Here is a 25,793-nt window from a genome sequence, read left to right as displayed (position 1 = left end):
AGGAAAGTAAGTCCAAAAGGTCACTACCAGAAGAGGTGGAGCCTGAGTTGCAGAAGCAGTCTGCCTACCCTCAGGCTGGGCTCCCCTGGGCTTGCCAAGGTAGAAGAGCCCCGTGACCACAAGAGTATGAAGAATGAAGATGTTAGGGAAGAAATAAGCTATGACATTTGAGCAAAGAAAAGGAATAAGGTAAGGCTGAAAGGCGTAAGGAAGAATACCGCCTTGGCCGGTGTGGCTCAGTTGGTTGGGAATCGTCCCATGCCATGCACAGAAAGGTTGCCAGTTTGACTCCCAGACAGGGCACATGCCCAGGTTGCAGGCTCAATCCCCTGTAGGAAGCATGCAGGAGGCAGCCAGTTAATGTTCCACTCTCACATTGATGTTTCTCTTGCTCTCTCCCTTCTTCTCTCTCTAAAAATCAATAAAAAATCTTAAAAAACAAACAACAAAAAAGGAAAAATAACATTCAAGACCCTCAGAAATGCCATTCCAATAAAGTTCAGGGCAAATTCTTCTAATGAAAGACTGATTCCACAGCTGTCCTTGGGGTGACCTCACTGATTCAAATACATAGCCACAGGGTTTCAGAGGGAACTATTTTAACTAATAATAAGGATTCTGGATTAAAGCTTCAGTTAGTTAAGTTTGTGGGTCAGTCTCATAAATTATTTTCTGGGCTGGATCCCAGGAAAGCCAGGCCACCACTCCAGCAATGAGGTGATCAGTTTTGCATTCCTACCCAAACGGAGCCTGCAAGTCATACCTGTAAGATCTATAACCTGGGGTCCTCAACCTTCCCCTAAAATCTGTTCTAGTGATTTACGGGAACTACAGTGTTGATGGCTGTCCACACGACATCCAGAACACGCTTGCACCTACAGAGGAGACCATTCCTCCAGTAAACAGGGAGACAAAGGCCATCTCTAGATTTGCTGACACTTCTATCATCAGAGCTTGGGGGGGAGGCTAGGAAAGCCCCTGAAATTCCTATTCTGACCTGGCTGCTCTGTTCACATGCTGGAGGGGCACCACCAACGAGCACGTTCCAGAGGCCTTTTGCGGTGGTGCTAAAAGAGGACTGGTCATGGCCTGAACTGCCGTTCAAGTCCAGGCCCTTTGAAGGCCGCAGACAATCACTTCTCTACTTGGCTTCCTTGTTTATGAAGAAGGATAACAGAGAACCTCACTGCGCCATGAAAACGAAACATGTGAAAAGCTAGACAAAAGTTGGACTACTTACACGATTACTCGAGTCCCATTAAAGCAGAACTAGATCAACTCCCGCAGAACAGGGATTTTGAGGGTCTCTAACCTGTTTGTCCCCAGAGGCAGCATGCAACAAGGTGACTGGCCTGTGCATTGGTCAGGCCTGGGTTTGATTTTCGACTCTACCAGATTATCCTCAATTTTCCATAGTTCTAGCAAAACAACCCTTGTCCACCCTGCACTCTCTTGGCTGATTGGAAAACAAAAATTCACAGATAACCTGGCAGCCTCATTTTGCTTTAAAGTTTCAGCCTCTTTACACTAAAATGTACCACAAAAGAGTTGATGTGAACTTTCTGTATTTGAATTTTCTCCCTCATCCTGTTCTCCTGATTTCTCTCCTTGCGGGTAAGTATAATAATTAACAAACGCCTAAAAAGAAAAGGAAGATGGCAGGAGATACAGACAAAGGAGCTGAGGGAAAATCTGCAACCCAGATCATCAGCTTTCACAAAAACAGCACCGGCTCGAGACTTCAGACAGAGCTAAGGACCACATGAGCTTGGCCTGCCTGACCCATGGGCAGCATGTTCTTCTTCAGAAGGCCACAAAACAAGGTTCAATAAAGAATTAGCCGTGCACAGCTGGTGTGACTCAGTGGTCCAGCATCGTCCCAGGCACCAAGAGGTCACAGGTTCTATTTCCAGTCAGGGCACATGCCTGGGCTGCAGGCTCAATCCCCAGTAGGGGATGTGCAGGAGGCAGTTGATTAATGTTTCTATCACTTTCCCTTCCTTTCTCTCTAAAAATAATAACATAAAGGTATTTTTTAAAACGGAAAAAGAATTAGCCATAATGAAGGTGGGGCATTGGGGGCAATCAGATCTGGGCTCAAACCCCTGTCTCTGCAATTTATTCACCCCAAGACCTCAGGCCAGTTACTTTATCTTGGATTTAAGGCTTTATCATCTCATTAGTAAAATGGGGATATTAACTAACACTGTGGACTGCTGGGAGAATCAGAAAGGATATCTACCTAATAAAAGAGTAACATGCTAATTGACCACACCTTCTGGACACCCACCAGCCAACAAAGATGGTGGGTTAATTTGCATACATAAGTCAGAGTGGCCTGGGGCAGGGCAGGGCAGGGCTGGACGCTTGCAATGTCGCCATGGCGACTTCACAGGCATTCTGCATCACCCCAGCAGCTCCGGGCCTCTGGGAAGCATGGGAAGGCAGAAAGGTGGCTCCAGCCAGAGGGAAGGCACTGCCGGCAGCCAGGGAAAGAAGGGCCATTCTTGCATAAATCTTTGTGCATTGGGCCTCTAGTAAATATATATATGCCTTCCTTTCAATTTTTTTCTTTTAAAAAATCTTTATTGTTGAGAGTATTACAGATGTCCCCCTTTGTTACCCCCATTGTTGCTGTCCACCCAGTTCCCCCCACCCCAGGCTTTCACCATCCTATTGTCTGTGTCCACAGGTAATATATGTATTCAGGAAAGTCCTTCAGTTAATGTCTTCCCCCCACTTCCCTCTGAGATTCCTCAGTCTATTCCATGCCTCTGGTTTTATTTTATTTATCCGTTTATTTTGTTCATTAGATTTCTTATTCGTTAATTTTTATTTTTAGATTCAACTGTTGAAATATGTGTATTTATTGCCATTTTATTGTTCATATTTTTCTTCTCCTCCACCTCCCTCTTCTTCTTCCCTCCTTTCCCCATTTTATCCCCTCCCTCTCCTTCATCTTCTTAAAGAAGACTCTTCAACATTTCATGAAATACTGGTTTGGTATGATGATCTCCTGTAACAGTTTGTCTATGAAGCTCTTTATCTGACCTTCAATCTAAACGAGAGCTTTGCTGGGTAGAGTAATCTTGGTTGTAGGTCTTTGCTATTCATCACTTTGAATATTTCTTACCACTTCCTTCTGATCTGCAAAATTTCTGTTGAGAAATCAGCTCACAGTCATATGAGCACTCCCTTAGGTAACTAAGTGCTTTTCTCTTGCTGCTTTTAAGATTCTATCTTTAAACCTTGACATTTTAATTATGATGTGTATTGGTGTGGGCCTCTTTGGGACTCTGTGCTTTCTGGACTTATAAATCTATTTATTTCAACAGGTAGGGGAAGTTTCCTATCATTATTTCTTCAAATAGGTTTTCAATGTCTTGTTCTCTCTCTTCTCCTTCTGGCACCTCCATAATGTGAATGTTGGTACACTTGAAGTTGTCCAAGAGGCTCATTACACTATCTTCATTTTTATTTCTTTTTTCTTTTTTGCTCTTCTGATTAGGTGTTTATTGCTTCATAATATTCCAAATTGTTAATTCAATTCTTGGAATCCTCTACTCTATTGCTGAATCCCTATAAATTATTCTTTATTTCAGTTAGTGTATGCCTAATTTCTGACTGGTCCTTTTTCATGTCTTTGAAATTCTAAGATCCTTAAAAGTTTCACTAAGTCCCTTGAAGCTCTTATTAAGATCCTTGAGAACTTTATAATCGTTATTTTGGACTCTGTATCCAGTTTGTTTGCATTCCTTTCATTTGTGATATGTTTCTTTTTCTCCACATTTTGGCTGTTTCCCTTTGTTTGTTTCTATGTATTAGTTAGAGCTGCTATGTCTCCCAAAATTGGCAGAAAGGCCTTGTGTAGTAGGTGTCCCGTAGAGCCCAGTGAATCAGCCTCCCCAGTCACCTGATCTAGGCACTCTAGGTGCCCCCTTGTATAGGCTGAGTTCACAGTCTTGTTGTGGTTGAGTCTTGATTGCTATTGTCATCACTGCAAGGAACTGACCTCCAGGCTAACTAGCTGTAAGGACCAGCTGAAACTACAGTGGGAGATCTGCTGTGCAGGAGACACCCCTATGGAGCAGCACTTGTTCAGTGGGGCTTTGGTGCTCACTGAGTCTGCCCCTTGAGTGTGTCGCTTGTGAATGTGTAGGGTTGTAATCTATTATGGTAAAAAGTTGTCCACTGGGTGCACTGGTCCTGGGGCTTCCCAAGTAGTAAAAGTCAGCCACTGCCTAAGGCTTCCTGGTTGGAGCTACAGAGCAAACTACAGATGGCTACTACTTGTATTGGGCTTAGAAATACCCATGGAAGGACCATCTGTGAAGCAAGGCAGGCTGGTGCTAGTGCCAGGTCTTAGACTTCTTATTGATAAGTTTGGGGCATGCTGACATCAGCTGCTGCTTGTTTGAGACGTTTTAGAAAAGTCTGAAGCCTGAGCCAGGACAGGCCATTCCTGTGGGAAAGCCGCTACAAACAGCTTGGGTGGGACTGCAGATTGGATGGGGCAGGGTCTGAGGGAATCACTAAAGAAGAGTGAACAGTGTGGGCCAGGCTGATGGAAACTCAGATATGGCTGCCATTCAGCTGTCATGGGAGAGGTCGCAGCACAGGATCAATGACCCCTGTGCACAGCATGTCTAGAAGAAAGCTGCCCCCAAGTTCCTGCCCCAATGCCAGATAATCCAGTTTCTCCCCGTATGTCCCTGGATCCCCAACAACCCCTACCCCTGTGTTGGAGCTCAGAGGAAGCAGAACAGTGTAAGTTTGTGTGCCAGCCCTTTAAGAGGGACTGCCTGAGTCTCTAGCAGTCTCTGAGCCACTCAACTACAATTCCCACTAGTTTTTACAGCTGAAGTCATGAGGATTTCTCTTCCCAGCTCTGGAACCCTGGATTGGAGGTCTGGAGCTTTGGGACCCCTTGCTTCTCATGGTAGGAAAGATATCCCTCACGATTTAAAAAAACACCACATGTGGGTGTCGGACCAGACTACTCAGTGCCTTTGCTCCTCTTGATTACTTTCTTCTTTACTTCTCTAGTTGTTGGACTTCCGTTCAGCCAGATTTTAGGCAGTTCTGAATGATGGCATTTATCTATGCCACCATCCTTGTTCCCAGGATACATTTTAAGAATGTTTATAATAAGAGCTGCTCCTGACACATACACTGTCTCATTTAAAACTTAAAACCACCCTGTGAGGGAGCTATTACGGCCCCCATTTTTTAAAGATGAGGACACTGAGGTTCAGACTGAGTAATATGTCCCCAAACACAGGTGGCGAGTGAGATCTGAGCTTGTCTACCCCCAAGGCAGTATTCTTGGTGCCATTACAGTGCTTGGTGCACAGCAGGTTGTAAAGAAAAGCCAGCTATTGGGACTCTGGCAAAGGCCCTCCTGAGCCTGACTCAGCAGCTCTGGGATGAAGCGTCATCATGCCCATTTCACTGGTGAGGAGGCGGGGGCCCAGATAGTTTAGACTCCTAGAGTTCAATAAAAAGCCCATTTTCCAGAGGCATATACCTTAGTATATTTATGGATAAAATTATATGCAGTCTGGAATCTGCTTCAAAATAATGCAGAGCCAGGGAAGATGGTATGGTAACAAGATGAAACAGATGTTGGATTGGCCAGATGTTGAGAACTGTTGAAGCTAAAGCATGAGTACATAGAAGTTCACTATACTGTGTTCCTTATTTGTATAAACTTTGCATAATAAAAAGCAAGAGCAAAAAATATCACCTCATCTCTAGGATGATGTAAAGGCAGAGATGGGTCTCAAATTGAGGTGTGTTCTGTCCCCAAATTCCAAGTTCTCTCTACTCCACTGTAATAAAGCATTCCTCCTTCTTTCCATCCTCACTATATGGTCCATTCACATTAGGGACTGGCAGGCATCATTCTAGAACCCAAAGTTCAGACAATCTAAGTTGGGAACCACAAGGCAATCTCCACTGAGCATCATATGGTGGCAGTCCTCACTGCTGGAGGGGTGCAGGGGAAGGGTGACCCTGCTGCCTAGAGTCTAGGAAGGTCTCAGAAAGGAAGCAGGACTTTGGTGTGAAAAGATGTGAAGGTTGTGAAGGAGAATGAAGAGATAAGAAAGCGAGGAAGGAGAGAAGGAGCGGTACATGTAGGTGCAGCAGCTGCGCAGGCTGAGCTCTGCTTCCTCGGCTCCCCTTGGGTACTACTGCAGCCCCCACTGGTGTCCCTTCCACCTGTCTCCCCCCTTAAACTACCCTCAACACTATCCCAGGATGATCTTCCCAAACAGAAATCTGATCACATCTTCCCTCTGTGCATTAAAAACCTCTCTGAGCTCCCCAACTAACTCCAACAACATCTACACTTCTCAACCAGACGCTCAGAGTGACTCACTAACCAGCACTCACTGCCACCTGCCCCCAGACCAGGTCCCCAAACAGATACCCAAAGCCTGGGGTCTAGCTGCCTCAGACACCTGGGTACCTTGTCTCTAATGCTCTCTCTTCCCAACATGCCCCGCCTCCTGATGACTCCTGTAGGAGCAGCTCAGATGTCACCGCCGAGCGCCTCACTCTGCCCCAGCAAAGAACACACCCACTGTTATTAGGATACCCTCAACTACACTTGTTTGCCTCCTGATGAGAATGTGGGCTCTGGGGCTAGAGAGGCCATCCTATTGCTCCCCATCTACACAACGGACCAAACTACACAATAGACCAATACCAGGTGTCTATTATCACTATTGGCGACTTTAAAAATGTGGCCCCTGAGCAGACAGGCAGCGGGCCTGGCACGGAGCAGCTACTGGGAGAGGCTGCCCCATAAGGGCGACAGGATGCTGAGCAGAGGGCTCAGCCCAGACCATAGCTGGGGCCACCTTACTGCTGTGCTCTGCAGGATTCTGAAAAGCCCAAGGCTGCAGGAGGCTTATCTAGTGCCTTAAAATACTGTAACAGTTTCCTTCCAAAGGTTCTAGACAAAAGGGAAATGATAGCGACAGCTTTTTGCTCCCCCCACCTCCATGGCTACAAAGCTAAAGACTATGATCCATGGACCAGAGATTTGGTGTCTCAGAAGCAAAGACAGGTCACAAGATGAACTGGCCCAGACCATCTGCTCTTGGTGGGGAAACAACCCCATATTCAGTTATTCCCTCGACGCACCAGGCACCTGCTTCTCTTGTGGAAATCTGGAGCCAACACACGATTTTTATTTAACTTAGAACAAAACCAATGTCTCCTACGAGAAGAGGCAAAAAGCTTAACACAAGCATGCCAACTTGCAAGGAACTGAGGAGCCTTCTGGCAGGGTTACGATAGATGGGCCCACAGCCTCTCAGGAAGGGGGCACTGTGCTCTCCATATTAAATTCTTAGCAGCAGGGGTTAACAGAGGAAAACAAAAGCTCCCAGAGATTTGCATCATTGCAAACAGAGAAAAACTCCACAGGCCTAGCGCTAGAGGAGCTTCCTCCTACATTTTTCATGGGCCTGCTGCTCCTGCAACGCCAGCACAGGCTCAGCCCTTTCTGCAGAGCTGCACTGCTCCACTGTCCCCTCCCCCTCCCCCCCCCCACACACACACACAACACACACTAACCCTTCATCCTCGGGAGCCAATGGGAACACAGGATTTTTCCATTCATCATGGCCTTGGACACCAAAATAGCTCATCTGACCTTTACAAATATCAAACAGTGAATTTAAAACAGAAACTGGCAAAAGGTAATGCGGAATCTTTAGCTTTCCTTTCAAGGATCATTTTGTCATTAGCCAAGAAACAAACTGCCTTTTTGCAACTAACTTTAATATTCATTCTGTATTTCTAAACAAAAGAAGTTATCTTTTTAATTATTCATCTAATATTGATACTTGAGAGATTAGGGGATTTGGTTTATAATTTTTGGTTGTTTTTGGTTCTTACTAGTGTGTTAAGCAGAAATGCTACAATGAAAAGTACTATATTTGCTAGAATCTAAACTAGATATTGTATGTAAAGAGAATTTTTGTCTTCATATTTTTTTTTTAATATTTTTTATTGATTTTACACAGAGAGGAATTGAGAGGGATAGAGAGTTAGAAACGTCGACGAGAGAGAAACATCGACCAGCTGCCTCTTGCACACCCCCTACTGGGGATGTGCCCGCAACCAAGGTACATGCCCTTGACCGGAATCGAACCCGGGACCTTTCAGTCCGCAGGCCGATGCTCTATCCACTGAGCTAAACCGGTCTCGGCTTTGTCTTCATATTTAAAAAGGCTACCCAATTTAAGTAAATTGAAACTTATGTTGGAGATAATTTGATACATAATAAAAGATTATTACAATTTTAAAAGTCATGAAGGTGGTCCCCAGGCATGAATGGAAAGAGCGCTATGGAGAAGCCAGGCCCAGCCTCGGTGTGCAGGGAACGGAAGGAGGGGAAACAGCAGTGTTTTCTTACGGGGCTCACCTTCACTCCAGGGGAGCATCTCCGGGGTGGCATCTCAGGGCTCTTTGAGAACAATCTCTGAGCAGGTGCAGTGGCTTTAATGTGGGGAAAACCTGAGGTCAGATCTTGGCTCTGCCACTTACTCCCGGCATGTACCTGGCTCAGCCCCACCATCACTCAGAGAAAACCCTACTGCTCCCCAGGGGTGCACGGGAGTGAGCAGGAGCCCTCTGTAAACGGCAGCCCTCCACACTCACTCCCTTCCCAGCTCTGCCAGAGAACTGCCTCTGAAGCCCAGCCTCTGAGCATGTTCATCAGATGTCTGTGAGCTAACTAGGGAGTGTACAAGACTGCTGATTCCTGTTCATTTCTCTGGGTTACAGACCAGGAAGCAGCGCTGTGGATCCTCAAGGCTAAGTCAGCCAGTAACAGGCAGGGACTGTGAATGTGAGATCAGTGTACCGCCTGGAGCAGCAACAGAGATGCGGTTCCCTCCCAGCTGGCAGGCAGACGGGAAAGAAATGAGGCACTGATACCAGGTATACTGGTTAATAATGTGGGGTTTTTTCAATAGATGGAGTTACACATAAGTTGATATACATGGAATTTGATATGTATGCTATTTTGTTGTATTGACAGCAAGCTTCAAAACTTCATATGTCAAATTTGCTGAAGGTGTTTGACATCATAGGTATTTTTATGATTAAAAATGTCGAATTTCATGCCAAAAATAGAGCATTTGTGGGAAGTTGTAATTCATTACTTTATTTTGAAGAAAAGTGATGCTGAAAGTTATCATATACTTTGGGAAGCTTATGGTGAACATGCTCCATCTCAAGATACTTGTGAATGCTGGTTTAAATACTTTAAAATGATAATTTCAATGTGAAAGACAAAGAATGTCCAGATCAACCGAAAAAGTTTAAAGACCAACAATTACAAGCATTATTGGATGAAGATGTGTGTCAAACTCAAAAACAACTTGCAGAAAGATTTAACGTTGCTCAGCAAACAATTTCCAATCGTTTACAAGCAATGGGGAAGATTTTAAAGGAAGGAAAATGGGTGCCACATTAACTGAACAAAACACAAATGGAAAACCGAAAAGTCATCAGTAAAATGTTGCTTAAATAGCACAAAAGAAAGTCTTTTTTGCATCGAATTGTGACTTGCGATGAAAGTGGATTTATTTTGAGAATCCCAAATGCACAGAATCATGGGTTGATCTAGGTCAACCATCAACATCGACTGCAAGGCCAAATCGCTTCGGAAAGAAGACAATGCTCTGCATTTGGTGGGATCAGGAAGGTGTGGTATATTATGAGCTTCTAAAATCAGGTGAAACCATTAATACTGATCTTTACCAACAACAAATAATCAATTTGAACCACACTTTGATCATAAAATGACCAGAATGTTCCAGAAGACATGGCAAAGTAATTTTGCTTCATGACGACGCACCATCACACATCCAAAACCAGTTAAAGACACGTTAAAAGATCTTGCCTGGGAAGTACCCTGATTCCCCGAAAATAAGACAGTGTCTTATATTATTTTTTGCTCCCAAAGATGTGCTAGGTCTTATTTTCAGGGGATGTCTTATTTTTCCATGAAGAAGAATATGGTACATATTTATTGTTAAATGAAAATAAAGGAAATTTATTACCTGTATACGGTACGGTAGTACGGTAGTTGTCAACACAAACCAGAGAAACTGTGAATCCTACAGTATCAAGAATTTACTCATTTATTCAATGACAATCATGTCATCATCTTCTGAAACAGCATCATAACAATCCATTTCTTTCAGAATCAGTGGACCAAACTCTCATGTTTAGCCTAGGGGGCCTTATTTTCGGGGGATGCCTTATATTTCACTCAGAAGGAAACCTGTAAGTAGGTCTTATTTTTGGAGGATGTCTTATTTTCGGGGAAACACAGTATTACCCCACCCGCCATAGTCACCAGACCTTGCTCCTTCAAATGACCACTTGCTCCGATTTATGGCACTCGCACTTTCTGAGCAGCACTTCAAATGTATGAAGAAGGGGGAAATAAGGTCTCTGAATGGTTTGCCTCGAAACAAGAAAAGTTCTATTGGGATGGTACCCACAAATTACCTGAAAGATGGGGAAAATGTGTAGCTAGCGATGTACAGTACTTTGAATAAAGCACTTTTGATGTTTCTCTTGAAATTATCGCGTTTTCTTTGATTACAAAATCCGCATTGTTAACCGGTTCACCTGGTATATTTCATATGAAAGGCAACCAGGAAATGGTGACCAAAAGAGTTCTTAGGGAAAGCTTTCTACAAGAAAAGTAAAGGTCCTTGGCTGGCGGGACACGGATGAACCCTTCAGCTCTGCCGATGACACGTCCATTCTGCAAGTCTGCAGGAGGGTGCTCAGGAAGGAAGGCAGTGAGCTTACTCCACAGTCTCAGAGCCGGTTATCCATGGGGGGGCATGGCCACTGACAACCAAATGCCTTTCCCTCCTCAGAGTGCAAAAATATAAAGCTACCTCGCACTGATGGAGGTGAGGAGAAACAGCTACTCTTGGGATCTGTTACTCAGAATCTATGTTGGACCCCCTTTTAAAGGCAATTTGGCAGTCTCTATAGAAGTTTTACTTCTAGGATTCTACACCATAGAAATATATATGTGTACAAGCATAGGTTGCACAGCATCTAATATATAAAAGCCTAAGCAACTGGCCTACCAGGTGGTAGCTCTGACACACACTGACTTCTAGGGGGCAGATGCTCAACACAGGAGATGTCGAGGGACAGCAGCAACACTGCCTCCCAGCAAGAAAGGCGGTATAATTGTGAATGCGCTCTTGGAATGCGAGGTGGGCTGAAATACGCTGCCATGGAAGACAGCTAAAACACACAATGGCATGGCAAAGCGAGTTGTAAAGTAAAACCCACAGTAGTATCCCAGTTCACAAAAGGAACTTCACAGAACCAGGACCACACACTAAGCAGCTGCTGGGGATACCTATGGGGAGCCCAACAGAAGTGGAAAGTGGGAACTGGCACTTTATACAAAATACTAGAGGCTCAGTGCATGAGATTTGTACACTCAGGGGGATCCCTCGCCTGGCCTGCACCCTCTCACAGTCCGGGAGGCCTCAGGGCATGTCTGACTGACTGCTTAGGGGAGCGGGGTAAGCCGGCAGTCAGACATCCTTAGCGCTGCCATGGAGGCGGGAGAGCTCCCGCCCCTCCTGTGCTTGCCAGCCATGAGCCTGGCTTCTAGGCTTCTGACTGAGCAGTGCTCCCCCTGTGGGAGCTCACCGACCACCAGCAGGCAGTTCCAGCATTGAGCATTTGCCCCCTGGTGTTCAGTGTGCATCATAGTGACCAGTTGTTCCACCATTCAGTCGATTTGCATATTACCCTTTTATTATATATATATACAAGTGGCCCGGTGCACAAAATTCGTGCAAGGGGGGTTGGGGGGTGTCCCTCAGCATGGCCTGCATCCTCTCCAACCTGGGACCCCTGTGGGATTGGGCTTAAACCTGCAGTTGGACAAACCCCTCACAATGTGGGATTACTGGCTCCTAACTGCTCACCTGCCTGCCTGCTTGATTTCCCCTAACCACTCTGCCTGCTGGACTGCTTGTCCCCAACTGCACTCTCCCACCAGCCTGATTACCCCCAACTGCCCTCCCCTCCTGACTTGATTACCCATAACCACTTCTGCCTCAGCCCCGCCACCATGGCTTTGTCCGTTAGGACATCTGGAAGGTCTCATGGTCTCATTAGCATATTACCCTTTTATTAATAGGATATGACATTCTGCCATAACTATAACATATCTACCAGTATTACTCTATGAGAATACATACTTCATGCAATAGGAAGGCATCTAATACATTACATTGAATATGTTGAAAGTAGTAGGAAATATTGTATTTGTAGCAATAATATACACCCTGTGACTTCCCCTCCTGATCTGGGAATGGTTCCCCAGTTCTTTGAATGTTTCCTGGCCCCTAATGTTTTTTTCTGTTTTGTTTTTGTTTTTGTTTTTTGGTGGTTTTTTTTTTTTTTTTTTTTTTTTTTGGTCATTTAGTGTAACTTTACTGTTTATTGCATGTGATTTGAGGTCTTTAATTTCTAACCACCAAAGATTCAAAGGGCTATTTTTTCCATGAAGTTTAACATTAACATTAGTGAATTCATGTATTCATGTGTTTTTATTGTAAACATCTGAATTATTCACATTGTCATAGATCCTGAACTCATAAGCGTGGACCATGCACAGGCTGGCAGCAAGCCAGGAAGCCACTCTGCAAGCACACAGATACTCTGCATAAGGAGAAAAGTCATAGCATAACATTTAATGTCCAACCTGAGTCACAGAATGTTATATATATTGACTTCTTAATTCATATAGTATCAGGAACTCAACCGCTTGGTTGGTGATGGGGCTGACCTGGTTTCAGGAGGATTATTCCTGAAATAATTAAGGAAAGGGGGGCTCAATCTTTCTTCTTGGTTGCTTGCTTCTCCCCAGCACCTTCACCTTTCTTCTCGTCCTCAGCTTCTTGGGCATCTTCTCCTTCACCTTCACCTTCACTTCTTTCTTCCTCCTTTGCATCCTCAAATTCTTCTTTAGCACCTTCTTCCTCTTCCTCTCCTTCCTCTTCCTCAGCCTCTTCCTTCTCCTTCTCCTCCTCTTGAGCTTCTCCTTCAGAAGGGGGTTCATCCTTAGCTTCCTCAGCTTTTGCAGCCTCAATGGGCTCTTCCACCTCGATCTGCTCCTCCTGGACGTGGCTAGTATATTAAGAAAGGAAAGAGCAAGCAGATACCAAGTAGGAGCTGGTCTGTAAACCACCATAGGTAGATCACCAAAGACCTGGGAACTCTGGTAGTAGCCGCTGGCTATGCTTCCCACACTGGTGAAACTGAGCTGGGCCGAGACCGGTTTGGCTCAATGGATAGAGCGTCGGCTTGGGGACTGAAGGGTCCCGGGTTCGATTCCGGTCAAGGGCATGTACCTTGGTTGCGGGCATATCCCCAGTAGGGGGTGTGCAAGAGGCAGCTGATCGATAACTCTCTCCCATCGATGTTTCTAACTCTCTATCTTTCTCCCTTCCTCTCTGTACAAAATCAATAAAATATATTTAAAAAAAAAAAAAAAAAAAGAAGAAAAAGAAACTGAGCTGGGTCTCCTCACCTTCCAAGAGTTTCCTGTAAGTTGCAATGTCAATGTTCAAAACTATCTTCACATCGAGGAGGTCCTGGTATTCTTTTAAATATCCTGCCATTTCACTCTTTGTGGTTCTCAACTCATTTCCTAATTTGTTGATTGTGTCCTGCAGAGCACTAACGTCAGCGTTCTGCTTATCCTCCAGCTCTCGCAGCTGCTTTCCCAGCACTTCGTTCATGCCCCAGCTTGCTTCCATCTCCAGGTCTTGGCCTTGAGCAGTCGCTGACCCACACTTCGTAGGTGCTTTTGGCAGCGCTCTCTGCCAGCATGGTAAAGTGGCTCTTGTACCATTCTTTGGCATTCTGCATATCCTTGGCACCCAGTTTCTCATAGTGGGCACAGATGTCCTTGAGCACAGCACAGAGGTCAAACTTGGAGAACACGGAGATCTGAGCGTACTGGACATGCACCTTCTTCAGAAGGCGATTCTGTCTATCAGGCTTTTGATGCACTTTTTCAGCTCAGCGCTGGCAAGAGCCGCCTCATCTGCACCTTTGCTCACCTCCATCAGCCAGCCCTCTGCATCCTCATGGTTCAGCACCTCCTCCAGGTAGCTCGCCTGCAGGTTGTTCCCAGCCACTTCGGAGCCCCTGTGCCTAACTGCCCACTCCTCTCCTCTCCAGGGACAGAGAGCAGTGGGGAGGGGCACAGGCACTGAATTTTCATTAAAATGTTGAACCCGGGCTGCTCCACCAGTGTCCTCAGGCGGCCCCGGGGCAGACAGTGATCCCTGAGACCCTGGCCATCCCTGCCTACAGAACCCAGGCAATGTCAGGCACTGTCCATGCTGCCAACCCAGTCCCAATCGCACCCTGGACCCCGAGGGTGATGTCAGGTGCTGTCCATACTGCCTGCCCAGTCCCTATTGCCCCCTGGACCCCACGTGTAGCATCAGGCACTGTCTATGCCGCTTGCGAGGTCCCGATCACCCCCTGGACCCTGCAGGTAGCATCAGGTGCTGTCCATGCCACCTTCCCAGTCCGATCACCCCCTGGACCCCGCAGGTAACATCAGGCGCTGTCCATGCTGCCTACCTGGTCCAGATTGCTGCCTGGATCCCACAGGCAGCGTCAGGCACTGTCCATGTCGCTTGCCAGGTCCCGATCACTCCCTGGACTCCACGGGCAGCATCAGGCACTGCCTGCTGGAACTGCCCGACCCGATTGAAGCCTGGACCCCAAGGGTGACGTCAGGTGCTGTCCATGCTGCCTTCCCAGTCCCAATTGCCCCCTCTACTCCGTGGGCAGCGTCAGGTGCTGTCCATACCGCCATACTTGGTCCCAATGGCTTCCTGGTTCCTTTTGGTGCTGTCAAGGCCTGCCTGGTCCCAATAACCACCTGGACCCATGGGCAGCGGTAGATGCTGCCTGGATCTCACAGGAGACATCATGCGCTGCCCACCAAGCCTGCCAAGTCCATGGTGGCCTGGACTCTGTGGGCTAAGTCAGGGCTGCCTGCCCCACCTGCTTATGGAAATGTACCCGCCATCTTAGTTGGGTTCATTTGCATATCACTCCTGATTGGCTGTGGGCATAGCAAAGGTACAGTCAATTAGCATCTTTCTCTTGTATTAGTGTAGAGGCTCTTTTGTATTGTCGGTTTAAAACAATATATGCATTTGTTACTTTCGCTTTACGTACTGTTTCTTGTCTAACTTTAAAATCAGGGGCGTACTCATGAGGGTTGTAATGCAACACTCTATGGGAAGACCCCTCAGCCACTCCAAAGGGCTGCTCCCCTCTCCACTCTGCTCACCTGTAAGAGGAGCAGGAGGGTGTGTGAACCATCTCAGAGGCAGCCTTCTGACCACAATGGGGCTTTTGGGACACCATACTCAAAAAGTGGGTACCCTCACATTTACCCGCCCCATCCTGTCCCTTAGTGGAGCTCTGAACCACCTATCATTTCATATCCTTCTAAGTCTATCAAGTTTTGAAACTGAAGTCCTCTTAGGACATTGTCTCAAACGGGAGTATGAATTTGCTGAAGTTCAATGACAAGCTGAAAGGCTTGTTCCCTCTAACTCTCTTCTCTCTCTTTCTGACCAACTCCTATTCATCCTTCAAAACCAGGTCCTCCCACAGTGCCCCCACAGGACTCACCCTGGGCACTGAGGTATGTGTTTATTCCTCTCAGTGGAAACTCCCTGAGGGCGGTGACTGGCCCTCACACATCCCCAGCACCAACAGGGCAGGTACTCAGAAACCCTGGGGGCTGTCCTGCCTCCCCCGCACCCCCACCACATAGCACTGCCTGACAGTACCCAGGGTGCTGAGCTGCCCCCAAGAAAGGAGGTGTCTCCTCCTGAGGGACATCTGTTCACTATAGGCCAAGATCATGCTACCAGCCCACAGGAGGGCTCATTCTGCTCTGGCACTTAGGCACAGGTGACCCTCAAGCCTGCGGTTCCATCACTGCCTCTAGAGGCTAGGCGGCCACTCTCCCTCCCAACAAAGAAGTTTTATGTAAAAACAACCATATGGTATCCTCTGGTAAATATAAAATGCTGAAAAAATAGACATATTCCCCATGATACTGATGCTCTGCCTTCCTCCAGACACATATCCTTCTCGTAGGTTCTGAACAATCCTGAATCTAGATGGTTGCTTAATAACATGCTCTTAAAAAGCATGCAACCACCTCATACCCATTAGCGTGGCCACAATGAATAAAGCAGGATCGGCGACACTGTGGAAAAACTGGGACTTTATGGACTGATGGTGGGCAGGTAAAGTGGTGCAGCCACTATGGAAAAGAGTCTGGAACAAGAGGAAAATAGTGCCCTGCAGGGGGAACACGATGAGTACAGGCAAGGAGAGAGCAGGAATGGAGTGTGTGTGCAGAGCTCTTTTAAGGGATAGATAGGAAATGGAAGAGCGTGTGCAGAGCTCTGATAGGGTAGACAGGAAATGGAAGAGTGTGTACAGAGCTCTTTTAAGGGAAGGACAGGAAATGAAAGTGTGTGCAGAGCTCTGTTAGGGTAGACAGGAAGAAGCCCACCCAGTGAGACCTTAAAAACCAGGTGGCATAACTCATTTAAAGGAGAGGGATAGTGCCAGGAGAGCTCTAGGATAGTTGTCTGAAATCTTGAGTGGCACAGTGTAGAAAAGGAGGGAGAATGGAAGGAAAGAGACCAACTGAACGGCACCTTCAATGGCCCAGGCAAGACTAGGATAAACTAAGTTAGAGGAGGTGAAAACCCCGAAGAGGAACAAAGGTTAAAGACATTATGAAGAAAAGCAAGCAAAACCCCTCCCACTGACACTAAGCTCCACAGCCACGAGGCCACAAAACCTCTGGCTCCTCCACCCCCTGCTCAGCCCCTTCCAGGCCTCCCTTCCTTTTGCTGTTGCTCCCTAGAGCAGTGTTTCCCAACCTTCTCTCATGATGAGAATCACCTGGTGGAGTTGTTAAAACACAGATTCCTGAATCCCAACTAAGAAGTGCTAAACTAGAATTTTTGAGAACATATAGGTAAAATTGCATACCTAACTTAGTGCTCTGTATATAAAATCTGTCTTAGAGCACTAGTTAAGTATACAATTTTACCTATATGTTCCCAAAAATTCTAGTTTAGCACTTCTTAGTTGGGATTCAGGAATCTGTGTTTTAACAACTCCACCAGGTGATTCTCATCATGAGAGAAGGTTGGGAAACACTGCCCTAGAGCAATCTGCCTTTATGTTCAAAAGTATTTATGAAATTGAAATGAGTGTAGCCGAAGCCGGTTTGGCTCAGTGGTAGAGCGTCGGTCTGCGGACTGAAAGGTCCCGGGTTCGATTCCGGTCAAGGGCATGTACATTGGTTGCGGGCACATCCCCGGTGGGGGGTGTGCAAGAGGCAACTGGTCGATGTTTCGCTCTCATCGACGTTTCTAGCTCTCTATCTCTCTCTCCCTTCCTCTCTGTAAAAAATCAATAAAATATATTTTAAAAAAAAAAAAAGAAATTGAAATGAGTGTAGCTTATGGGCACTTCGTAATAATCTGGCCACTCAGTGTGTGTGTGTGTGTGTGTGTGTGTGTGTGTGTGTGTGTGTGAGGCCCAGTGCATGAATTAGTGCATGGGTGGGGTCCAGACAGCCTGGCCAGGGAGAGGGGACATGGACAGTTGGCCAGCCTGCCTGCTGGATGAACTCCTGGCTGAGGGAACAATTTGCATATTATCCTTTTATTATATAGGATATACACTGAGTGGCCAGATTATTATGTGTTCAGAGGTCATAATAATCTGGCCACTCAGTTTATATACACACATACACAAACTGAATTCAAAAGAAAGATAATCTCCTGTGGAAGCCAATGGCCTGAAGGAAAAGTAAAAGCCACTTGGATCCAGGACTTGAGCTTAGGTGTGGAAATGAATCTGGAGACCCTGTTGTTCAATCCATGTTCTTGAAATGAGTAAACAGGTAGAAGGTGACCTGCACAAAGTCATAGAGCAAATTAGCAGCGGAGTGGTGGCCAATCCCAGACTTCCCAAGTCCTAGCCTGGGATTAGTTTCCCTATCCTAGATCAGTGCCAGAAAAAGCAGATAAAACAGAAGACCAAAGATTATTCTGTGAACGAATTTCATTTCAATCCTCAAACCTGGAGCTAAATAATCACCTCAACCAAGCCAGGTCTAAAACAGGAGATTAACTTTCAAGCAATAAAAAAGTATTTACCCTCATGAGCCTGAGTCATGAATGTCAGACTTATTGCTACTTTGCCTAGTTTCCCTGTCCGGATACAAATACTGTATCCAAATTACTGGCGAGGGCCCGGAGGAAAGTAGAAAAAGGTGGAGATCATAAACTGAGTTCTTTCCCCAGTTTTGCCACTGACACACAGTGGGACGTTGGCCAGTCACCTACTGTGACTTAATAAGAAATAACGGGAGCATGTGAGATTGTGCTCCCCGGCGAATGTTGCAGTTTGACTCAAATAAACACTTTTTAAAAATATATATATTTTATTGATTTTTTACAGAGAGGAAGAGAGAGGGATAGAGAGCTAGAAACATCGATGAGAGAGAATCACCGATCAGCTGCCTCTTGCACACCCCCTACTGGGGATGTGCCCACAACCAAGGTACATGCCCTTGACTGGAATTGAACCCGGGACCCTTCAGTCCACAGGCTGATGGTCTATTCACTGAGCCAAACCGGTTTTGCTTAAACACTTTTTTTTAAATTTCTTTATTGATTAAGGTATCACATATTTGTCCTCAACTTTTGAATGAATGAATGAATGAATATTTGATCTTTGTCCTGGAATTCTGGCACACAGCTCCAAAAACCTTTGGAATCTCTGCAGCGCTGAGATCTTTGCATGATAATGCACTAACTGTGTGTGTGGGGTGGGGTGGGGGGCGCGGAGAGGGTCGATAGTTTCTGGAGGAGAGCTGGTTGCCAGAAACAACAGGGCATTACAGGGTTGGGAACTTTCAGCCAATCCCCACTTCCAACCTCTAGGAGGAGGGGCTGGAGAATGAGTTAGTCACCACTGGCCATGACTTAATCCCAACTACCCAATGGGGTTCTGAGAACTTCTCAGTCTGCGAGCACATGGAGGCATGGGAGAATAGCACCGAGAGGCATGGAAGCTCTGCGCCTTTCCCCTAGGATCCTGCCCTGGGCGTCTCTTCTACTGAGCTGTTCCCGATTTGTGTCCTTTATAGAAACTAGGAAATGTAAAAATGGGGGGTCTTGGGAACCCCCAATTTATAGCCTGTTGGTCAGAAGTACAGGTGGCAACCGGGGACTTTCAGGGGTGTCTGAAGTGGGGGCAGTCTTTGGGACTGAGCCCCACACCTGTAAGATCTGGAATAACTCCAGATGGTTACGTAAGAACTGAATTATAGGACAGCTACTTGGTGTCAGAAAAACATCCACACATTTGGTGTCAGAAGTCTTGTTAGGGTAAAAACAGCAGACCTATACCCTCTCTGGGCCTCAGTTTTCTCACCTGTAAAACCAGGGGGTGGAACAAAATGCTGGTCAGGCCCTTTCAACTAGAATTTGGTGGTTCTTTGAACTGCCAGTTTTTAAATTTCCACCAGAGTTAATACGAGTGATTCTCGCTCTCTGGAAGCCACTAGCAAATTCCACTTTCAAACACCAAGCAACGTCATTTCTCAGGCCATTTCTCAGGCCCGTTGCCTATTCTAATGACATGCCAGAACTTGGCGTGCTTTCTCCTGTGAGGAGTGGCAAGAAACTCTGCAGTGTCCAATTGCAGGCCCTGTCCTTGTCCCCAGCTCACAACGACTTGCAGCCAGAGTCTCTGAGATGAAAGAATCAGTCTCTCTCCATTACACTCCATTTTACACCAAACCCCAAACAGAATTGTTGATATGCCTCCCAGAATTGTTGATGTAATATCTTAAAAGCAAGGTGGTCAGCTAGACAACTTAGTATCTGTTTAAATCCCCTCTTTTTCTCCTTTCAACACTATAGTTTCAAAGCAAATCCAAAGACAAATTAAAATACATAGTCTTCCATTACCAAGAAGAGCTTCAAGGAGTTGCATAAAATCAAAGCCATTAACCAAACTCTCAGAAAACTTGCTGAGATGACGGGGACTCCTGTACCCATTTTTAAAAAATATATTTTATTGATTTTTTTACAGAGAGGAAGAGAGAGGGATAGAGAGTTAGAAACATTGATGAGAGAGAATTCATCGATCAGCTGCCTCTTGCACACCCCTACTGGGGATGTGCCCGCAATCAAGGTACATGCCCTTGACCGGAATCAAACCCGGGACCTTTCAGTCCACAGGCCCACGCTCTACCACTGAGCCAAACCAGTCTCAACGTCCTGTACCCTGAATTACATCAGCACGACTGCCACTGGGTGAATACTTTTTTTAAATGTGTTTTTATTGATTTTCTTAAAGAGAAGAAGGGAGAAGAAGAGCTAGAAACATTGATAAGAGAGACACATCATCGATCGGTTGCCTCCTGCACGCCCCCTCTTGGGGATTAAGCCCACAACCCGGGCATGTGCCCTGACTGGGAACAGAATCAGTGACTTCTTGATTCACAGGTTGATGCTCAACCACTGAGCCACACTGGCCAGGCTGAGAGAATAATTTTTAGTACTAAGGCAGATCTGAATTTGAGACAACTATTACCAGATTTTTTAGCCACAAAGTTCATTCAAATATGCATCTGCTCAATTCTACAAATAATTACTGAGCTTTCCAGTGTAGTGGTTAAGAGTACTAGCTCTGGAGTTCAAGTTCCTACTCTGCTACTTATTATCCTCATAACTTGGGGAAGGTACATGCTAAACTTCTAAGCTTCAGTTTGCTACTCTATAAATTTGAGTGATAGTACCTGCCCCACAGGGCTGTTATGGGAACTCCAGGAAATGATGCATGCAAGATACTTGACCTAGTACCTGGTGGGGAGTAATGCTGACTAATACTATTAGCATCATTATTCATGTCTTAGACTCCACTGAAAAATAAGGGCATAATATTAAAGGTACAGGAAACTAGGCAAACTGGACTTCATCAAATTAAAAATGTCAGAGGACCCAATCAACAGTGTAAAAAAGGCAATGCACAGAATGGGAGAAAATATTTGCAAATCACATCCTATATAATAAAAGGTTAATATGCAAATAGACCGAATGGCAGAACAACTGAACAACCAATCAAAGCATAATATGCTAAGATATGCTAAAGCTGCTCAACCACTCACTATGACATGCACTTACCACCAGGGGGTAGATGCTCCGACCAGGAGGTTAGCTTGCTGCTGAGGTAGGACTGAGCGAGATAGGCCAGACATGCCCTGGAGCCCTCCTGCGGTCCCTCCCCAGTTGTGCACCGGTGAGATCCCTCAGCCTGGCCTGTACCCTCTGGCAATCCAGGACACCTCCGGGGATGTTGGAGAGCTGGTTTCAGCCTGATCTCGCAAGTCACCAGATGCAGGGCTCATGGCTGGTGAGTGCTGCTGTGGCAGTGCGAGCCTCTCCCAATCGGGAGTGATTAGGGGCCAAAATGAGGGGGAGGCACAGAAGGGCCAGGATGAGAGGGAGCAACAGGTTGGAGCTGCAGGCAGCACTGGACGGTGGGCTTCGGCCCGATTCCCACAGGCCACCCAGAGGGACCTCAACCCGTGCACGAATTCGTGCACCAGGACTCTAGTATCTAATAAGGGATTAATGTCCAAAATACAGAGAAAACTCCTAAAACTCAACAACAATAAAAATAGCTTGATTTAAAAATGGGCAAGAAAGCAACAAAACAAAACAAAAAAAGCAAAAACAACAAAACCAAAAGTACGAAAAAAAATGTACAAAGGACTTGAACAGACATTTCTCCAAACATGTACAAATGGCCAATAAGCACATGAAAAGATACTCAGTATCACTAATGATTAGGGAAATGGAGAGAATGTGGAGAAAGTGGGACCCTCTGCACTCACTGCTGGTGCGCATGTAAAATGGTTCAGCTACTGTGGAAAGTAGCATGGCAGTCTTCCTCAAATACTATGCACAGAATTACCATCTGATCCAGTAATTCCACCTCTGGGTCACAAACAGATATTTGTGCACCATGTTCATGGCAGCATTATTCACAACAGCCAAAAAGTGAAAGCAACCCAAGTGTCCAAAGATGAATGAATGAATAAACAAAATGTGGTATATGCATACAATGGGATATTATGCAAGCTTAAACAGGAAATTCTGACACAAACTCCAACATGAGTGAATCTTATAGACATTACGCCAAGTAAAATAAGCCAGCGACAAAAGGACAAATACTACATGAGGCACTTAGAGTAGTAAATTCATAGACAGAAAATAGAATGGTGGTTGCAAGGAGCTGGGGTAGGGGAACAAGGAGCTGTTCTTTAATGGACAGAGTTTCAGTTTTGCAAGATGAGAAAAGTTCTGGTAATGGTCACATAATAATGTGAATGTAGTAAATGTCATGGAACTTAAAAATGATCAGAATGGAAAATTTTGGGTTATGTATATTTTGCCACAATTATTTAAAAGTAAATAAATAGATACAAATACAAACAGTTGTGCCCTAGCCGGTTTGGCTCAGTGGCTAGAGCGTTGGCCTGTGGAATGAAGGGTCCCAGATTTGATTTCAGTCAAGGGCACATGCCTGGGTTGCGGGCTCAATCCCCAGTAGGGGGTGTGCAGGAGGCAGCCGATCAATGATTCTCTTTCATCATTGATGTTTCTATTTCTCTCTCTCCCCATCTCCATTCCTCTCTGAAATCAATAAAAATATATTTTTTAAAAAAACAGGTACCCCCATGGAACATTTAGTCTAAATGATGTGGTGGAAAGAAAATAACATAGTAACATATTTTGCTTTTACATCCGTGAGATCACTGATCATCTTAAGGGCCCTATAAGATGTGACAAACAAGCATTCCTGCACACACATTCCTCGTCCCTGCTGACAGGTCAGCAAACTGAGCATTAGAACAGTTAATGGACTCACAAAAGGCAGTCACACACACAGGCAGAGGCAGAACTAACTCAAATCCAAAACAACAAGTGCCAAATTGGAAGAGAACAAAGGGAGAGCAGTGGGCATCTATACTACACTGGAATTCACTGATGGAACCATGCTCCCTTCATTGAATTCCATGTGGAACCAGTTAGGTCTTCTTGTCTAAATGGCTGCCATCTGAAAGGCAGTATGAACAGAAGTTCTGAAACGAGACTCCCTTGGTGTGGAACACGGCTCAGCCTACGTGAGTCACCTTGGGCAATTCCTCTGCTCCTCTACGCCTCCATTTCTTCATCTGTAAAATGGAGATAATACCACTGACTTAATGCAGTTTTCAGAGAAAAACATTTTAATAAAATAATGTGTAAAGCACTTACAGGGTGCATGGCACATGGTGAAGGGACAGTAAACAATGGCTGATATGTTAGCTTTGGGAGATGCTACAGAAAGAGTGACAGAAAGGAGCCTTTGGAATGAACAGCCCCCGGGAGGGCCAATAAGAAGTAGAAAGCACCAATCCTGCCTGCGGAGCCTCCAGCCTTCACCTGAAGACACGAGATACATGTCACCAGGAAACGGCACAGGCAGGAGAGAAGGAATCAGCAAGTCTGAGTATATTACTAGTTCCGGGCAGGACACTGCTAGAGACTTTACACACATTCTCTCACTGATTTTACAAAAACCTGGTGGGTGAACAACATTCTATTTTATTTTTTTTTTCTTTCTTGTTATAATATTCTATTTTATAAGCGAGAGGGAAGCCAAAGGAATGATACGGAATAACACTGAGTTCAGAGAAGACACTCAGCACCATAACAGGGTGCTCTAAGAGCGCGGGCCCGAAGAGGCAACAGTTGGCAGACACCAGGCTGGCGGAGGAGTGAGGGCACACAAAACAGGCATCAGCTCCGAGTCTGGTTCTCAAAAGGCCTCTCTTCTAACCACAACAAGCTGGACCAGCAAGAAAGCCAGCCTGATATTTACATCTTTCCAGACCACTGGGTTAGCCTAAAAAATCTGCTAAGGCAAGAGCAACATTCCTTAATTCATGTATTCATATCCATTCTTCACCTTATATCTCCCCTTCTCATCCCCTTTCCCCCCCCCAAGAAAAACCCCACAGGTAGAATATATATAGGATGTCAAAAAAAAAATGTATAGGAGAAACCAAGATGGCGGCATAGGGTAGACACCTGAATGCAGCCTACCACAAGAATTTTGAATTTAAAACTGGAAAACAGGGGAAACATCGCCCTAAGCGCTGGACGGCTGGCTGAGAGGAGGCTCTATCATCTGGGAAGGAGAGAGAAGGCACACTGAACCTCAGGAACTGTAAAGGTGTGGAGAACTGGGTGCACAAAAAGGCAGCCACTCGACTTTGCTGCTGGCTTGCTTGCCGAGCGTGCAGAGGGCGGGCCGAGTTCGCTGATGGCTTACTCCCTGTGTGCGGAGAGGACGGACAGCTAATGCGCGGCTGGCTTTCTTGTTCGGGAGGAAAACAGAACCACCCTATTGCACTGATAGACGGCCCCAGACAGGAAGAGGCCAGACTGTCAGGCAGTGGGCAGAGATCTCTCGGAGGTGTGTGAAGCCAGCGGCCATTACTGCAGGACTCGGAAACCAGACCCTCGTAGGATAAAGCTTGTCTGCACCACCCGAGACTCCGCCCCATCCAAGCGGAGCACAGAAGCCCTTCCAGTGGCTAGCTTTCTCATTTGCTGCGAATAGGACTCTCTTAGGGAGGGACAGACAGGAATCCAAAGCTTGTCTGTGCCTATACCAAAGAGGTGCGCGTGCCTGCAACCAATCTTGCGGGATTCACCAAAGCTTGGCTGTGCCACCCGGAGACTCTGCCCCCTCCAAGTGGAATACAGAAGCCCTCCTAGCTGAGACACTTCTGATCCTCATAGCCAATTGGCTTGGAGATCAACGCTTCCCAGTGATACCAACAACAAGCAAGGCTTAACAACAAGACTGCACACACAGCCCACAAAGGGCTACACCAAGACTGTCCACCTCAGGTAACTGAGAGGCTGACCCACTGAACCATATAGGACTCCTTAGCACACAAAGCCACCCTACCAACTCAGGGAAGCTGTGAAAATGCCAAGACAAGGAAACAGATCACAAACAAAAGAAAAGGAGGACAAGAAGCGACTGGATATAGAGTTCAAAACCACACTTATAAGGTTGTTCAAGAATTTCCTAGAAAAGGCCGATAAAATAAACGAGACCTATGAGGATATGAAAAGGGATCAACTAGAAATAAAGAATGCCCGTCTGAAATAAAAAATATTATACAGAGTCCTAAAAACAGAATGGAAGATCGCAAGAATCAAGTCAAAGATATGGAACACAAAGAGCCAGAGGACACTCCTCCGCAGAAGCAAAAAGACAAGAGAATCCAGAAAGTTGAAGATAGTGTAAGAAACCTTTGGGAAAATTTCAAACGAACCAACATCAGAATTATGGCGGTCCCAGAAGAAGAGAGAGAGCAAGATACAGAAAGAATACTGGAAGAAATAGTGACAGAAAACTTCCCCCACCTGGTGAAAGAAATAGACCTACAAGTCCAGGAAGCGCACAGAACCCCAAACAAAAGGAATCCAAAGAAGACCACACCAAGACACATCATAATTTTTTTCCTCCCCTCCCCCCGCCCCGGAGCGGCCGCCCGAGGCGCC

General features: G+C 45.9%; 2 protein-coding genes and 1 pseudogene across 8 annotated transcripts in view; all 3 read right to left on the bottom strand.

Moving 5' to 3' along the window:
- Nucleotides 1-25,793, bottom strand: part of SHMT1 (serine hydroxymethyltransferase 1) — a 1,020,383-nt gene that overhangs the window by 639,591 nt on the left and 354,999 nt on the right. The window lies entirely within an intron of this gene.
- Nucleotides 1-25,793, bottom strand: part of TOM1L2 (target of myb1 like 2 membrane trafficking protein) — a 140,187-nt gene that overhangs the window by 104,541 nt on the left and 9,853 nt on the right. The window lies entirely within an intron of this gene.
- Nucleotides 13,351-14,990, bottom strand: LOC311610784 (neurofilament light polypeptide-like; annotated as a pseudogene). Its single transcript has 3 exons — nt 14,909-14,990; nt 14,677-14,693; nt 13,351-14,504 (listed from the first exon to the last, which is right to left on the bottom strand). The product of its transcript is annotated as a neurofilament light polypeptide-like (transcript).

The sequence above is a fragment of the Pipistrellus hanaki genome (assembly GCF_964339955.1).
Source record: "Pipistrellus hanaki genome assembly, chromosome: 16".
Classification (NCBI taxonomy): Eukaryota; Metazoa; Chordata; class Mammalia; order Chiroptera; family Vespertilionidae; genus Pipistrellus; species Pipistrellus hanaki.
Note: the sequence above shows the minus strand (reverse complement) of the source record. Positions and strands in the feature narration are given on the sequence as shown.